This window comes from Dunckerocampus dactyliophorus, chromosome 14 (genome assembly GCF_027744805.1).
Source record: "Dunckerocampus dactyliophorus isolate RoL2022-P2 chromosome 14, RoL_Ddac_1.1, whole genome shotgun sequence".
Lineage (NCBI taxonomy): Eukaryota > Metazoa > Chordata > Actinopteri > Syngnathiformes > Syngnathidae > Dunckerocampus > Dunckerocampus dactyliophorus.
In genome coordinates this window covers 17,895,957-17,914,943 of record NC_072832.1, presented here as the reverse complement: position 1 = coordinate 17,914,943, position 18,987 = coordinate 17,895,957, and the positions used below count along the sequence as shown (strand labels likewise).

Below are 18,987 nucleotides of genomic sequence, written 5' to 3'. Positions count from 1 at the left end.
CCTTATCAAGCAAGCTTCAACAGTTATAGCACATGTGAGCTGACACTGAAACAGTATAGTGCCCCACTGGGGGCATTTTGTTGTGTTCTCGTAGGAAAACAAATGAGGTTACATGAGTTGCTATTGCACAAGATGCTCATTCCTGCTTCTTTTTTTGCTGTTTTTAAAATATTTTTTGTGGTAGCAGACTGTTCTCAATGTGGCCGATTAGAAAGCATACTAGCTGCAGGTGCTGCTTCCAAGCGTTAAATTTGTGCTGACAGGATTATTGTCACTTGATTTCTTCAAAGAACCAAAATAGATGACACAGCGTGCATGTTGTGTGCCTATATCATTCCATTCGGGCTGCAATCATGTTTCATTTTGCTGATGGGAGTCCCTGCAGAGTGGATGAGCCTAATATTATTCCTAACATTTGGTACATGTGCAGCTCTGCACAGTGAGTTGAAACACATAAAGATTGTTTTAATCCCCACGATACAATGCCAAGGTGATCACCGTTATGGCAGAAATTAAGAGACATTCATCATTTTCTTTGAGGTTCCAGATCAGCCGCATGCCCACGCGTGCGTCATTGCGCAGGAGCGCGCCCATAGAGGAATCTGCTGACTGAGCACAAGCGGTTGTATTGTCGTTCTTATGCGAGCTCGAATCGGCAAGTGTTGTCTTTAGTAGAACTGTGTAGCATCCTGCGTTGGACGGACACATACCGGAGGGGCTCTCTTCTGTTACGGATTGCGTAAATGTAGCGTGAAGGATGCGCTGAGATATGTGACGTCTCTAACATCGGCAGCTTCAGGTAAAATTTCGTTTTTGAACTTGACTTTGATTTGGGTGTGACTGCAAGCAGCGCTTTTCCGTGGCGACTCACCACCCGTGTGTTTTTTCAAGAAAGCGTTATTTTATTCTCGAGTCTGCTGTGTTTTTGTGCGGCTTTTCCCTCCCTCCAGCGCGCCATTGCGTGCAACGCGCATGCAAAGGCACGTTTGGAGTCTGCAGAAGATTTCCAACTTTGAAAGATGCGAACGATTGTCTGAAGTTCCAACACATGCAGAAAGATGTTGTGTAATCATCATCACGCGTTTAATATATTAGCGGTCGCTTGGGCGTGTGCATTTACATGGGACGCGTACTTCTTTTAATGGTTCCTGCATGTGCACTGGTGTGTAGATGATGCTATTAAGGTTAAGAGGTTAACAAGTTCTGGCACAACCATACATGCTTGTTGATCGTTGATTGATTTCTCCCCAAAGCCATATTTGAAGACACCAGGCTTGCTTTACAATTGCAGGGGCAATAAAATGTTACAGCTGGTTTTCACGTATAAAGAGAACTACAACCTATAATTGGGCACCCACGTGGTTTTAAAGGTGACAGTTATAAGTGACACAAAGGTGACTGTTAGTGATGAATAGCCTCTGGGTATACTGTACTGCAAATTTTGCCAATAGTCTGACAGGACTAGTGTTACCGATAATGATACCAACACCTGATACCACTTTTTGCTTGAGATTTTACAAGCTCATTGAATGATTTTGTGATTTTGCCTTTAATTTGTTCATCATGATTATATAGTGGAACCTTGGTTAGTGTTATTAATCTGTTCCAGAACGTACCCGAAATGTACTCTAACCAAATACATTTTTCCCAGAAGAAATAATGTAAATCCAGTTCATCAATGCCAGAAAGCCAAAAATGTTAGCACAAAACACATTTTTATAGTTTTAAATTTATAGTTTTGCACGCAAAAAACAATTAAAAACGCATATAAATACTGAATTAAACTGATAAATTTACATTTAAGGTTACTTTTACTTCACTGAATGTGTGAAAAACATGATGTGGTAGTGAGATCAACATGGACACCACCTTCGTGTTTTGCCATGAGTTATTTCTTGAATTCAGTAGTGTTTCTCACTTTAAGTCTCTGCTTTTCTTTTGATTGTGGTTGCAAAAATGGAGCCAGAGAAAGTAACAAGTTCCAGCATTTTGATAAAGAAGGTGAGAAACACTATTGAATTCAAGAAATAACTCATGGCAAAACACAAAGGTGGTGTCCGTGTTGTTTTCGCTTGTCACGTATTCAATGACGGTACAAGTAAGCTTAAATGCTTATTAACCCTTTCTTTTGTCATTTAGAATTTTTTTTTGCATGTAAAACTATAAAAAAAACATGTTTTGTGTCAACATTTTTTAGACTTGTGGCGTAACTGTTAGTTAGTAAAGAACTAGAGGGTCAACGGCTGTTGACATCATAGATGGGCGACGGAGCTGACTTCATCTTTCTAAGCTGCTAACAGGGACGTTTAAGAACATAGTTGCACTCACACCTTGTATTAATAACCCAACTTTTTACCGTCACTCATAAACACATTATAATGGGACTGTCTCTACGAATGCAGCTTGTCGTTCCAACTTTGCATAGTAGATGGCATCGTAACGCTGCTTCTTAAAACACCTCAGACTCTGGTCTGCCAGAGAACAAGAAGACGTTGCAGGAGGGATCAGTGTTGCCAAATTACCAAATTTGTCGCTCTATTTTGAGAGTATTCAGACCCCTTAAGATTATCTTTTGCATACAAAGTGACGAGAAACAAATCAAGCAACTTTTTGTGGTTTTATTGGACACCAGCCCCCCTCCCCATCACTACCACCACTGCATAACTCTAGAAGTACAATTTGCTATTAATACTCTTAAAGTGTCAATTCAACTTAAATTGTGTGATGTGTTTGAGCGCAACCCCTTGTTGCTCATAATAACATAGTGAAAGTGTGTGTGACTCAAATGCTCTGCCGCTATTAAAGAGAATAGCGTTAGACAAATAGATTTTCAGACGTGTGTGATATCTTGGAGCCTGATTTAAATTTTCAGTTCATTTGGAACTGTTAATACCTATAAATACATATACTGTAACCCCGTCCTGCCATTTGTCTTTCTGTTAAGAAAATACAGTAATGGGCATATTTGGCCATATTTCAGACATTAATCATGAATAATTAATTTGAAAACTGTGATTAATCTGATTAAAACATGTATCATTTGACAGCCCTACGCAATATACAGCATAGATATAAAACTGTCAGCAATGTAACAATATGAACAACACAACAAAAAAACAGATACTTAACATAAAATAAACATAGAACAGAACTAATAATAATAATAATAACAACACTTTTAATTTATAAGCACCTTTCTAAAAACCCAAGGGCATTGCACATGATACAGCTAAAACAGCAAAGGATAAAAAGTACATAAACAAGTCAAAGGGAGTATGCAGTCTGGAACAGATGAGTTTTGATTCTGGATACTGTATAAAGATGGGGAGTGAGTCAATATTTCGGATGTCGTTTGGTAATGCGTTCCAGAGTTTGGGAGCAGAACAGCTGGAAGCTCTGCTCCCCATGGTGCTGAGGCAGGCAGAGGGCACAGTGAAGTAAATTGAGGAGGAGGATCTGATGGAGCGTGCTGGAGTGACAAAGTGGAGAACTGAGAAATATCAATCTGATCAGGCTTATATTGATATGAAACCGATACTACCCATCGATATGATCAATGTTTGGATCCACCTGCCCACCCTCTGGGCACTGTTCAGTGGAGTAGTACTCAATTGTACAAACAGATAATTTACCAGCAACACAAGCAACTCCAATCGTATATCAAGTCAGCTCTGTTGCTCTCAGATATGTTATGAATCGGCTCTTCTATGGCCACTCAATGTTTTAACTGAATAGTAGCAGCACTAATGCGGTGGTTTACCAACAGTGTTGCCAGAGGGGAAATGACATATTATTGCACCAGAAGCTTCGAATTATTGTATTTTGCAGGAAATGATCATACACACCTGATTTGACGTTGTTGAAGATTATCTCTTACATTAAAACATGACCACAGGCTGTGAATCGCACAAGATATGATGCAGCTTTACAAAAAGCTCTGTTGGAAAAAAGCTACCACTGGCAGAACAGCGCCCTCAGCTACGTGGCGTGCAGGATGAGCCACTGCACTGAACAGCCCAGAATATCAATCTTAATTAACCATCTTCTTAATCTTCATGTATCAAGGTCCTGGCCCTAAATATTTTCAGACTTAACGTGTTAATATTCCTTTTTTTTTAGCTCGCCTTCTTTTTGTGCCCCCAATCCGAAGTGCTCATTGTCCGTTGTTGTTTACATTTTGTGTTTCAGTGTTACATCGTGCGTCGTACTGGATGGAAGAGAACTGTATCAGACAACTTCATATCACGTTCGGGTCATGACATTAGACAATGTGCATTAAATGACATACAGTACATTGACAGGACGAATAATGAATGACAGAGATTTTAACTTGCAGAGTGTGCTTATACAGTTATCCCTCGCCACCTTGCGGTTCCAATTTCGTGGCTTCACTTTATCACGTTTAAAAAAAAATGTATTAATTAATACATCACGCTGTTTCGTGGTTGAATATGGACTATTATTAATCAAAAACGATGCACATTGAAGGAAATTGTACATATATTTTGCCTAAATTAATCATTTTTGAGCATAAAAATGGCTAGATGAACTAAACTACATGTGCAAGACATTCAGAAGACACATTCAAAGACGCTGTGAATGATATGTAGTATTCTACACTGGTCACTAGGTGTCAGGTATGTTACTGTAATGTTTGGTGAGAGACAAATGTCACGCCTGATTGCCCAAACAACAGTCTTTTATTGCACGTTTGAATTATCTCACAATAATCCCTAATACAAATCCTGAAAAAAAACACAAGCTACTGTTGCTGCAGTAACCCATGCCAAGCTAAAACTCAACTCTGAACCCCCCCAACGCACACATTTATAGCAACACACACCAGCACACACCTTATTTATGTATTAAATGGCTTTTTTTTTGTTATTATCTACTTTATTGGGTAATATAAGTGTAAAGGTGACTATAGGGGTGTTATTTCATGTGTAGAGGGCTCTAATAATGCTAAAAAAAACGTTCACGGGTCCGGAACCAATTAACCGTGATAAACCAGGGATTACTGTAATGCACTTTTACCTTGAAATAAACTAACAGCACTGTTGGAAAAAAGCTGCCATTGGTAGAACCGCACTAAACAGCCCACACATATTTAAACATTTTCTTAATCATCATGTATCAAATCATTGTCTATTGTTGTTTGCGGTTTGTGTTTCTGTGCTATGTCATGCGTTACTAGTGCTACTTCGTGTGTTAATTGGCTGCAAAGAGCACGTTGATAATCTGGCAATGGATACGAAACACAATGAAGGGACAGACTACTTAAAGGAGGAGATCTGTACCAGACAATTTTATATCGCACTTAGGTCATTACATTAGACAATGTACGTTAGAGGACTGACGAGCAATGAATAACAGAGATTCTAATACGCAGTGTGTGCGTATATACCTTTCACAGAAGTGGCTGTCAGACTCGACGAACTGGCAACCATTTGTAGCAAGCTACTGTATGTCAGGAGTAAACAGATACATGTGTAAGACTTGGACCATGTATGTCAAGTAGGGGGGTAACGATGCGTTTTAATAATAATTCGATTCGTATCACGATTCATGGTTGCCGATGCGATTCAAGAACGATTTTGCTTCATTTAGGACGATACAATCTGAAACGATTCAGCAACTTTAAATCGATTCAGTAACTTTTTAGGCAAAAATTCAACCAGTGTGACTGTGAAATAAATATCTGGATACTGGACAGTGCGGGTGAAGATTCCTAGATTCACATTGTTTTTTGTAAGGGAATCAGGTGTAAATTATTTATAATGCTGTTAATAATGTTGACTTACATAAATGATCAATGACTACAAAAAAATTAGTTAAAAATGCAATTCAAAATCAGGATGAACAGAGGGTGGTATAGCATGCCATGATGAATTATTCACTTTAAACTGTGTAATCCAAACCTACACTTTGCACCCTAAGGTGAGGGACATTATGGAAATTCCTCAGCAAATGAATGTGGTATGGTGTCTTCAATTAGGTGTTGAAACTTTCTCACCTGTACGGGCCCATGGCAGCAGCGGCTTTTTTGTGTTGATAATCCTCCATTTGAAAGAACGGTGCAGCAACTAGCAAGTAATGTGGCCTCCTTGTACCTTTTGCCACCGAGAGGGTCGGGATGGGTCCTCCATCTTGATGACGCACTTAACAGACACACTGGACAGGATACCGTGGTGTGGTGGGTTTATGATAAATGAATAAATAAATAATACATTGTGAAGTGATGGCAAGTGGCATGCAGCAGTGTGAATGAATTTTGTCTTAAATGAGTCTTTACCATTAAAAGTGCTTAAAAAACACACATCCTTATAAAGCCTGCCATGCTTAAATCCAATTTTTTATTTCCTAGTATCGAATCAATCGATTAATTACCTTTTTAAACTATTTTAGATTGATACTGTATATGCCATCCAGAAAGGAAACTTGCTAAACACACTGATGTAGTTGGATCGTTGCATCGATGTAGTGAATGAATCGTTACACCCCTAATGTCCAGGCATGAATGTTCCACTGAGAGCTGTTCTTTCACTCAGATTTCACTCTGCAGAGTGTGTTCTATATGTGGCTTGCTCCTTGTATAGAGAAATTCATGTTATCACACATGAATACACAACATCATGCTAGGGTTGTGAACAATAAACCGATGCGACCAGATAGTCGGTTTGACAAGCGAGAGATGCGGCTGCATAGGTAGCAGCCTCCTGAATTGATAACAATCAGCCATACATTCTTAGAATAATGGATTGTAGAGACATGCACCAGGTATCACAAGACTAGCAACCGGTTGACAGTCCGTCTCTTAAACAACGCAAGAGCCTGGGCTTCCGGCGAAACGATTGTCGCGCATGCTCCGTAGCCAAGCATGACTGAAGACGAGAATGGACCTCAATTCCATTAGTAGCGGAAGTATAAGCAGCATGCTAGCTGGTCACCGGGAAAGATTGTCAAAACATACGTACATCATAGCGATCTAATTTATCTTATTTATTATATATTGTGTAAAACTACGACAGGAACATCATCAAATTAAAAGCACAAAATGAATACAGACCCACTATCCACCCGTACGTGCCTGGAGTTTGTTTTTTCAGAGAGGTGCACCAAACAAATATGCACATTAGCACTCAATAAGGTAATAAAATCTGCATTCACACATAGTATCAGCATTTGGGACCAAATATGAGGTGAAAGAAAAACAGGAAAAATAACGTATAGTAGTCTATCTGTGCAGCATGAGAGAACGTTAAGGCCCGGTCACACCGCCCAAACTTTGCTCTAGCGTTCCTGGAGTGGTGAAAAAAATTCCTCACCGCTCGTAACCGCGCACCACCATTTAACAGACGTTGGCCCCCATTAAGGCAACGCTGTATACGTTCGGCCACCGCTGATGGACCACTGCTGCTTCGCCAGCTTTGCCCGGGCGGTGATTAAACGTTGCACAAACTTTGGTGGAGCGGCTGCAAGCGTTTTACGAGCGGACACGGGATTGCTGGAACGGTGTCAGGTGTTGAAGCAGCGATGAAGCAGCGATCCATTGCGGTGATGAACTTTGGTTTGGCGTTGGTATGGAAGTGTCGGAGGTGGAGCAGAATTTGGCTATAAATACGGGGAGAAATGGACCAGGAGCCCATTTGGAATAGCCGTTGAGTGCAGACCTCAGTTATATCGAATTTGCTCAAAGTTACAGTAAAACTGTACTACCATGGATGCTGAGAGACTTGCTATGATTGGTGCACTAGTCCAGCAGCAGAATGAGAAACTCCTCAGATTGTAACAAGCTGTTGGCAGAAGGAGAAGAGAGAGAAGAAGGAGAGACAGAGCTGATGGTGGAGCTGAGGAATCAGGATACACGAGGCTTCCAGCACTTCATGAGGATGCCACCAGCCCGCATGCGCAGAACGCCGCTCTATCAGCGCTCGCGTCACCGCTAAACCAACGTTCGCTACCGTTAAACCAACACTAAAGCAACGCCGGCTTCAGCGGTGCACCGCTAGGACAACGCCCCTGTTTTCGATTTTTTTCCCATTTGGTGCGCGGTTACGAGCGGTGATGATTTTTTTTCACCGCTTCAGGAACGCTACAGCAAAGTTCGGGCGGTGTGACCGGGCCTTTACATGGTGCGTTCAACGACCGTCAAACAAAGTGGGACAAGTTGCTGCTTGCAACTAACAACTTAAAATTGCAAAAACTGTGGGATTTCAAACTGTATCTTTTGGGACACGAGATCTTGTGACACCCCTACCATTTACATGAAATTGGATGTAGTAATTTATAAATTATTAGTAGTATTATAAGTGGGGGTTTTTTTTATCATTGCACCTGAAATTTTTCCCACGGCTCGGTGGTTGAAGACCCCTGCCTTAAGGGCGGTCTAATAATTTTTTCCATGACTTTAGATACGTATTGAATTGCCTACCACAAAGAGATTAACATTCCTGCATCAGGCGCAGTGCAGGATGTCTCCCGTTTGTATTTGCTAATTACCATGTATTGATGGGGTCATGTGATCCTAGATTTTTGGATTAAGCATTGTAAATTGTTATGACAGATGATACAGAGGGTAAAATTATCATACAAATGCGATCTGGCAATGCTGTTCCACAATGAAAAGCCATGATGAAAATCACTCTGCCTATTAAGCTTTATGTGGTGTTTCCCCAAGGCTTTTTCTAATTTCACAAATTATTTGAAACACTCATAATGCCTTTTATCTTTGGAACGAACCCAGATTGCAAGGCATACTTAATTGCTGCAGATTTTGTTCACTCATCGGTTCCAAACTGCCAGCTGCCAAGCTTTCAGATCTTACAATGCAGGCCAACCATCACAAACTGCGACTGGAGGGGAGAGGAATGTGATTTACATAAATAGAGTTGTGTCGAGATAATGGCAGGGCTCAGTGTTATCATCAGAACTCCAGCGCTGCAAGTGATGTCGTGTTTCCCTCTCAGATGGCTGGCACGATCCAAACACGGCAGCCTTTAACCGTTTTTTTTCTTTTTATTGATTTCATCCATCAGGTTTATTGCTTTACCTGCCTATTGACTATTTCCTGTACTCAAACTTGCAAGCTCAACGTGAGCATTACTCAGTGTCATTGGGGTATGTGCACCTCGTAATCACACCGTTAGTGATGTCAGGTGGAGACCATATGATGCCACTTTCTGGCACTTTATTTCAGATTCACCAGGTTTGTTTCAAGCGCAGGTGCATCAAAGCAGTGTGGGCCATTTGGCAAGTTGTGCCACTTTCTGTTTATGGTCATGTGGGAGCCTTCCTTGACTGTGTTGCACTGTCATCCATCATAGATAATATCAAGTGACGGCATAAATCCTTCTGGTATTGTCCATTTCTAAAATGTCACAGTGTCCAGATGCTTCTTCAGATAAATCGGTCTCCCTCAGGCTTTACTTTTCAAGGATTACGTGTCAAAGAAATGTGGCCAAAGCTTAGAGAAGTGGTGCTGAATGGCTTTCAGAAAAGTCCTTTTTGATTAAGGCTGAACACTCACACTAACACTGACATTTATTTGTCGGTGTTCTACATAGTTCTCTTATAGAAAAGCAAGGACGCTCATTATCGATTTGAACATCAAAATAAAATCCAGTGACTGAAAATGGTACTGTATGATGCTAAGACTGCTTTAGCTGATCACAGAGCAGGTGCACAAACACATCATGGTTTTTCTTCATGTTTATGTGGAGTTGGGTATGAATTTAAAATGTCTCTGCAAGAGAAATGTCCATAACGGCACTGAACTGAAGCGTCAACTCAGCCCAGACTTTCAGGACTGCTGAATATATTATGCAGCGTACAGGTAGTCCTCGGTTTACGAAGTTGCATTTTGCGAGGTTTTGCATATAGCGAATGCGCTCCCGTAAATGCATGGAAAACTTCTTTTTAAGGGTGCGCCGATCGATCAGCCACCAAAGAGTATCGCCCGATTTCTGTGGAAAAAGCATGTGACCGGCATATGCTGAGCAATGCCTTTCTATGCCGATCACCAAACACGATCACATGTCATTGTTTTGCAACTGGAGCCTGTAGACAACCCTGTGTGCAGTGTACTGTCCTCGTATGTGTCTTGTGTAGTGTCACCCTCACAGAAAGAAGAACTAGACTATATAACTAGACTATATAACTTGTTTGTAGCCGAGGACCACTTGTAAATGCAATCATACCAACAATGAATTAGCTTTGTAGGCATTCAAGTGAGTGGCATGACAAAGACAAACAACATAACCCAGATAGCTAGAGCATCAGCATAATTAGCATGACTTCCGCTAATACTGCTAAAGTTACGAGAAATAAAGAGCTCAATAAGACCACAATATCTCAAACTAGCAGCTTGTTAATCACTGACTTCTTAAGAAAGCTATTTTCATTTAAAGGACTTCTTTTAGTTCTCAGGTATAGCACTTAATTTCTGTGTCCCTGTGGCCAGAGGCTCTGGCAGGAATTTCCAGCCCCATGAAAAATAAAAAATCACATTGGAGCCTCACTCTTTAATTTTACCTATTTGTCAGTCAGGGGCGCTTGGAATTGTCCTAACTTTTTCGGCTTGCATGGCGGCCCCGCCTGTGGCTAAATTAGCAACAAGTAATAAACACTGTGAAAATAGGTGTTATGCCTTTTGCTTCGGGCTTCTACTTGGTGAATGAGCAGGACAGTATTACAGGAAGTAAACACTTGATAGAATCAGGTGGATATACGGGGGGGTGGGGAGTGAGGGGGGTGACACTGGAAAGTTTGGCATCGATTCGATATCAAATAAATACATGTCCAGTATTGCAGTATTGCTGTTGCCAGTACTGATACGATACAGTGGAACCTTGGCTGGAGTCATTAATCCGTTTGCAGAAAGTCTGACTTGAACCGAAACATACTCTAACCAAATACATTTTTCCCATAAGAAAAAAATGTAAATCAAATTGTTCCAGAAAGCCAAAAATGTTAACACAAAACATGTTTTTATTGTTTTACAATTACAGTTTTACATGCAGTAACCAATTCTAAATGCATATAAATGATGGATGAAATATTTTTACCTTCACTGAAGATGCGATTGTTGCTAAAGACATGACACATGGCTGCGAGATCAACACAGACGCCACTTTTGTGTTTCGCCATGACTTATTTCTTGAATTCAATAGTGTTTTTCACCTTAATTCTCTGCTGCTTTATTATTATTTTTTTTTATCACGGATGCAAAATAACCCAAAATGGAGCCAAGAAAAGTTGCACATGCCGGGATTTTGATAAAGACAGTGAGAAACCCTGTTGAATTCAAGAAATAACTATGACAAAACACAAAGGTGGTGTCTGATGTTAGCACGCTACAGGTGCTAGCTAACACCTAACATGATAAGAAGTGAGAAAATGGCTAATGTCAAATGTGTAAGGAGGAGGCAGACAAAAAAACAGCGGAATGAGAGTAATAATAAGAATAAATAGATGCAAAATGGTACAACTAAACGCTGCACAGTGTGTAGTTGTAGGAATACTCACATTTAGTAGACTCAGCTAGCATATAGTGAGGCTTAAAAACAAGCAATAATATTAATAAAAGCGATAAAATAACAATATATTTGGTGACAGTGCTGGACTCAACATAAATGAGGAAGATCCAGGAAGAGCCCAGAATGAAAATACACAGAATCTACATAGCAGTTGCCGCGCCCCTCTAGAAAATGAAAGTTAAGTTTGTGTAGAAGTGAAAGTAAGGCTTGTGTGAGTGTGAGAAGTGCATCTATTGTGTGTCTCCCAGTATTTTCCCATCGGTCATATGTAAGTGTCGTGCAACTGTGATTGTGGGTGTGCATGTGTGTGTCATGGAGGGTGAGTGTGTGTATTGTGAAAGCCTCTATGAGAAGCAATTCGACTGACAATGCACTGCGCTATTAGACTCAGTGTCATAATCATAATGATAATATCGAACAACACTTTGAGTTAGTGGGGCCATTACAGTAAAACAAAGCTGGCCCCATTTAACTTAAAAATGATAAAAACTGTGTCATTTTAGCTCCTCTTTTGGAGATGGAAAACACCAACTTTGGAAAATATGTCTCAAAGTGAACATTTTCAAAACAATGGCATTATCACAAAAAAAAACCTTTTCTAAAACTGCGGCTCTGCGTATTATTAATACATCACAATCATTAATGTCTGGCGGATAACGAGCTTGGTAATGCATCTCCATTGAAGTGTACATTTACTGTGACCATCATAGATAGGGATGAGCAACAAGTATAATGCATTTTTGCAGCGTACGAGCGTTAAATGAGTACATCTCCTCATTACCCGTAATCGCAATGAAAGAAAATCCTCATTACAGCACACGCAGCGACCGCCCCTCCCGAGACAGACTCCGCCGGCTGCAGGCGGCAGCCACAAAAGAGCTGCGCGGCGCCTCATTCACGAACACGGTGCAGTTGGCAAGTTGAAAACAGCTCATGTGGCATTGCCCACTGCCTCCACTTTATTAGGTTTTCCTCAGCTCGCCTCTAATTCGGTTTGGATCTAAAATTACTTGGTAAGCTTGTTTCTTAAAGTACGGGGTGCATTTGACAAGACAGCGCTGTGCAGGCTTGTGTTGCATCAGTCACTTATGCAACTCAATCGGGGTCGCATGACCGCTTTTTTCCTTAAAATGTATTTTTGTCTCATTCCATGAAGTCACCATTAAACAGGCGTGCTCCCCACAATATATGATTTTTTTTAATTTTCAGTTGGCAGTACACAGACAGTGGTAACAGTTACCTGCACTGACAGGTCTCAACATTAGGTACACCTGAACAAGAGATGCATCAAACATTCTGCCTCTATGATACTACATTATATACATAAGCGTGGTCAAATAATACACCCCTCTCAGTACCTTGCAGTATACACGTTGCAATCTTAAACTTGTCACAAGACAGCTGAATACGGCTAGTGCGTCAGTCACTGCCGGTGTTTTGTTTTTTTTCTCGTCTGCTTGCTTATAATTTGGCCGGTGGTATGAAGTCTGTTGGAAAACTTTGCTCGTAGTACTGAACGCGGCGGTGCTTTTGAGAGAGCTACAGTGTACAAGCCTGACAGATTATTTCACTGTTTGCCATCACTGGATGTTTGCATGAATCACCAATTTCACACAGATTATTCAAAAATAATTAAATAATAGTAATACTGATCACTTACACACATACACAGTACACATATAGCGGAATAATAGACAATAAATATAGCAACTTCTGATCAATCCATGTCAATTTCAGACTTAAAATAATGTACCGAGCATAATCCGGAGGCAGGCGTGGTTTAACCAGAAAACCACGCCCGCCTCCGGATTATGCCCCACCTGCTCCAAGTACAGCTACGATGCTGATAATTTAGATGGGTGAAATGATACAGATACAGATACAGATACAGATACAGATACAGATAAAGATACAGATAGTGATGTACTCGCTCATCCCTAATCAAAGACACACTGCTGTTCTTACTCAAAGGAAAAAACATTTAAATACAATGTGAGGGCAAGTAGTTGGTTTTGAAGGCGTGATACTGCAAATGCTATGCAAAGTACAATATCTTCATATGAGCAGAAAAGTGTAACGTAGTAAAAATTAAATTAGTACATTGCAATATATTTATTGTCATATATTTTTCCATTGTATACTTTTCTTAAAAGTAATGTTAAAATCTCGTCTCGTTCTCATTAACCCAATCTCATGTATCGTCTCGTCTCGCGAACCGAGTGTCTTGTGACACCCCTAGTCTCCACCTCCAGAAAAAAAAAAGCAGTTGAAGATTTTTTATGAACAGTTAACAAAAGATAAGCATACAGTACCAGCTGGTTATAATCTCTGAATTTACGCCTACAAAATCACCCTTGCAGTTCATTATTCAATAAATCACAGATATGATGTGTAGAAATGAGAATAACTGAGCAATGGTGAGCGGCTTTGGGGCCAGATGTGACTCATTTATGCCTATAATAAATGCTGAAGCACAATACAAGTGACTCAGTTCTGCCTGACATAAATTTTTATATTTGTTTATGCCCTTTTCAAGTCTGTTTTAAATCAAAATGCCCACGGTTAGTGTCATACTGGAATGACATGCATCGCCTTGGACGAGTCCCTCCCTTAGAACATGACAGTGTCCTTGAAGGTGGTCATTGAAGTAAAGCAGATGTGGGACTTGAGTCGAGCTGGTAAAGGCAGGCATGGAATTGCCACAGGGACATTTTTTTCACATATGGCCCTTATTCCCGGCTGAGCCCCCGATGATCATTATTTAACTACTTTGTAACTACAGTATTTGTGTCACATTAAATGCACATATGGAAGCGGTGAGAGATGTATAATTGGTATCTTGTCTTAGCTGACACCCTGAGTGTCAACTGTAGCAAAATTAGAACACATAAATTACGTAGGCTATTATTCATGAACTGGAGGATGTTATTTTATTAATTGTTTCCATAACCCTATGGGGTAAATTCCATTGCATATATTTTCCGTCCTCTGGAAACTGCTATGTTTATTATTATTCCACAACTTACCTCCCATTTTTGAGGCCCTTAGCGTTCAAGAAAACTGACCAAAATTTACAAGCGAGTCAGGTCTGGCAAAAAAAAAATCATATTTTAGGGATTCCTAAGACAAATTTAAGGAGCCCCTGCCGCCAGTTTGACATATCATCACGAAACTGGGTGGAGTCGTCTATCATGAAAGGACGCACAAAAAAGTCTCAAGAACCCTTGTTCCAGAACAAACAGGAAGTCAGTCATTTTTATTTGAAACGGCGAAAACGAGCGGTCGTACTTTGACAAACTAGTGCAAGGGACTTTGACCAAGTGAGCCGAAATTAAAATCACACATACTAGACAGTTGGGCAATGATATAATGTGAACCAATTTAGCCCATGCTAGAGGACGTGGGTGAGGCATGCCGACAAATGGTCAATCTGAAGATTTGCCACTAAACTGTATACATTCATAATTTGGCTCCACAAGGTCAGATCTTGTTATAATTTGTTCATTATAAGGTCACTTCCTGAATTCATCTCAGCACCACCCAGTGGCAACTAAACAAATAAACAAACAGATTGTCTTAGAAATTGGAATATTGGCGTTGAGTCCTGAGTCCTGAGTCGTGCGTCCTGCGAGCCCGCTGACTCATGTGAACCTAGGGGTGGGTGAGAATGTGGCCCCAGCTTGTGTGGCTGCAGAGCTTCCTGTCAGATACTGTGGTCAGTATAGGGACACCGCAGAGGACTGGTCCTGTTTCCATTCCTGTTCTCTCTGGAGACCTCCGATTTCCAGTACAGCTCTGGGTCCTGCGACCTGCAGAAGTTCTCTTATGATTCTGCAGTGGTTAGATGTATCAGAGATGGACAGGAGGTGGAGTACAGGACAGTGATTGTAGATTTATAGAGTGGTCTCAGGCAAACCACCTGCTCCTGAATGTGGACAAGACTAAAGAGTTGGTGATCAACTTCAGAAGGAAGGTGACCCATCACCATTCAGGGCCGGGAAGTGGCAGTAGTGGACCAGTACAAGTACTTGGGAGTCCACAAGAACTGCAGACTGGACTGGAAGGACAACAGCAATGCTGTCTACAGGAACGGCATGAGCAGACTCTACTTCCTGAGGAAGCTTAGGTCCTTCAATGTGCACAGTAAGCTGCTTGGGATCTTCTACCAGTTTGTGGTAGCCAGTGCCCTGTCTTTTGATGTGGTTTGTTGGGGGAGCAGCACCAGAAAAAAGGACATAAACCGAATGGACAAACTGATCCGGAAAGTCGAAGTTATCAGCACTCAGTTGGAGGCGCTTGTAACAGTGAGAGACAGGAGGACACTGGACAAACTGCTCTCCATCATGGAAAACCCCACCCACCCAGCAGAGCTCATTCTCCAACAGACTCGTCCTGTTTCGTTCCCACAGTGAATGCTACAGGACTTCATTCATTCCACGCGCTACCCAGCTCTACAATATCTCACCTCTCTGTAAAACATAATTCACAACATTATTGCGCTGTACTGGCTGCCCTCCCTTGTATAAAGTGTACATTTTCTTGTATTTACCTATATTTTTACACACTATTTGCAAATATGCAAATATTGTTTTTCTTAAATTCTTAAGACAAGTTGGTCCCTTCAATGGCATTAATGTTTGGAGGATATCATCGTGCTTTGAGAGATAATTCTTGTATCCATGACTATCACTACAATACCACACTATGTACAGTATGTCTGTCTGAGTTAATGCTTACATATACGGTAAAATTACAGATTGTTTGACTGACTGAACAAGTGGGTTGCCAGCTTCCTGCGCGATCAGGGTAATGACCGATGCTGCAACTCCTGGAGCTGCATGATAACGTGCACATTTCTTGTCGTTTGTAAGAGAGGAAGCACCTGTAAGTAGGTAGCAACTAAGGTTAATCAAATGTGTCAAATGCTTTGAGAGAAAAATGACAAAAACACACCTTATACTGTGGAAGTTGTTCACACGCAATTCCGTGCTGCTCCCCTCTTTCCTTGTGCTAATATGAATACTAATGTCAATTTCCTTGTTGCCTTCAGAGCATAAGTGTCAAACTCGCAGGTGCTGCAATTTCATCCAGCCCGCGGGACTCATTGGAAAACAGCATGCAACCGCCTGCATCGCAGACCTCAACAAACTCCACAATCATTTCCTTAATTCAGTCACAACTATTCCTATGGCTAAACAACCTGTAAAGTGACGTATGGTATTAACAGTACTATATGTAGTTGTTACTGAGGGTACCAGAGTCAGACCAAAAGTAAAAGTAATTTAGTTGTACAGCCTAGAAACGACACCACACGAAATATTACACCCTGACTGTTCAAATGCACCTTTTAAAGAGGCATTAAACACTCATAAGTGATAATGTTACAGTAACTACCCAAAAGCATGTTGGGAAACGCCTCATCCTCTCATTCGACAGCTTCAAACTCTTCCGGGATACACATGTGGTGGATGTGATGTTTTTTTGTGGCTATTGTAATGGCTATTTCTTCTCAATAGCCTGTCTTCCTCGTTCTTTGGACTGTATTGCTATCGGAGAAGCAGTCAATGATCACGCAATTTAAAAGGTTTTCAATTTGTATTACAAAATAAAAGCAATATATTTGGTTACCACACTGGAAGATGGTAGAATAAGCCTGTCATGATAATCGATAAATGGATTAATCGAAGGATTAAAATCTCTCCGTACCACACAGACTGGATGACAAGAGGGTTCCCTTTGCATGTGTCTGTGCGCATTGTTCTATAGTGGAATGAACGGAGAGCGTAAACCCTTCTGTCAGCCTCTTTGTCCCCCAGTACTACAAGTAGTAAGTGGATACACAGACAGAGTGCTAGCAGTTAGCAAGTTAGCAAGCAAACGCTAATATAATTGACGGCAAAAAAGCCATGGTTTCTAGGCCGAATACCACAGCCCCGGTGTGGAGGTGCAGCAGAGCCTTCGTCCCGACAGTCAACGCTTACTGAGGCGTTTGATTGGCAAAGTAAATATAAAACAAAACAGCGCAAAATGATCCGCGCACAGAGACAATGTTGCTCGCCCCATTGCAAAAGAAAGGCAACCTTTTAATACGATTAAAAAGCCAACATTTCAGTGTTACAAATGTTTGACAGACAGTATAAAATGCACATGTCACAAGCAGCAGTTCCTGAACTGTATAACCAAGTGAAAGAAGACATGTTGAAGGACATCAGAAACATTGCATTTTATTCCGCCAACGCAGGTATGTGGTCCAGCTCAAATATGACCCCCTACATTAGTTTAACAGTACACTACATAACTGCATGTGTGGTTTTTATTGGAGTGTTGTTTTTTTTCTCAAAAGAGACAGGGTATATTTTTTATTGTTTGGGGTTTTTATTGTATTTGCAGTTATGCGCAATTTTTGCTAAAAGAGATTGAGAGCCCATTTTATTTCCATTGAGTTATTTTTTGTCATTTTTGTTTAATTTATTATGTTGTGTGTTTAATTTATTTAGAAGCTCTTGACATTCCAATTACAATGTTGAGAAATTAAAGTTTATTGCTTTTGATATGACGTACTCATTATTTCCCCATATACTGTAATTAATGAAAAAATGGTCCCAAAAAATGTTGTCTATAATATTAATTATCGACAATAATTTATAGGACAATTATCGTCCAGCAAAATTTGTAATCATGACAGGCCTATCGAGGAAAGAACCCAGAATGAAAGTACGCAGAGTAGGCCTGTCACGATAACAAATTTTGCTGGACGATAATACTGCTGCCTTTTGTTCTGGGGGAAGCACTATTTAAGAAGTCACAGACGAAACGGCCATATTTGGACATTTTATCCTGCTACATTAATTAACCAATTATGTTGGTTAAACGGACAAGAAGGTTTTAAGAAGGCTACAAACAGAGGTGTGGACTTGGACTCGAGTCAGACTCAAGTCACAATTTTGATGACTTTGGACTCACCTTAAAAATATCATCATCAAGTCTATCTACATCCTGTTTACTTGGAACAAAATAAAGGCGTCATTAAAAATACTTTACCCCATACGTTCGGTTTCAAGCTAAAAAAGCTGTAAGATAACCTGTTCAGAACAGGCTGCTTGATACACCTTTATCCTGCACTTATTTCTACCCTTTTCAAAGCCACAATTTGCAAATGTTTCAATAAATGTAACTCATTATCTCATCACATCTTTGATTCATTTTGTCCAACATTAAACTGTTGACTCGCTGTCCAGTCAGAGCCATGTATAGGGTCGCGGGTATGCTGGAGCCTAGCCCAACTGACTTCGGGCGACAGGCGGGGTTCACCCTGGACTGGTCGGCAGCCAATCGCAGGACACATATAGACAAACAACCATTCACTCTCACATTCATACCTACGGACAATTTAGAGTCGCCAGTTAACCTAACATGCATGTTTTTGGAATGTGGGAGGAAACCGGAGTAC

General features: G+C 40.7%; 1 protein-coding gene across 2 annotated transcripts in view; it reads left to right on the top strand.

The window, feature by feature from the left end:
* The first annotated feature begins 555 nt into the window (after nt 1–555).
* LOC129193950 (gamma-aminobutyric acid receptor subunit pi) overlaps nt 556–18,987 on the top strand; it is an 81,405-nt gene continuing 62,973 nt past the window's right edge. For both annotated transcript variants that reach the window (XR_008573658.1, XM_054798774.1), the window contains exon 1: nt 556–799. The gene's annotated coding sequence lies outside the window, so the exon portion shown is untranslated. The remainder of the gene's footprint in view (nt 800–18,987) is intronic.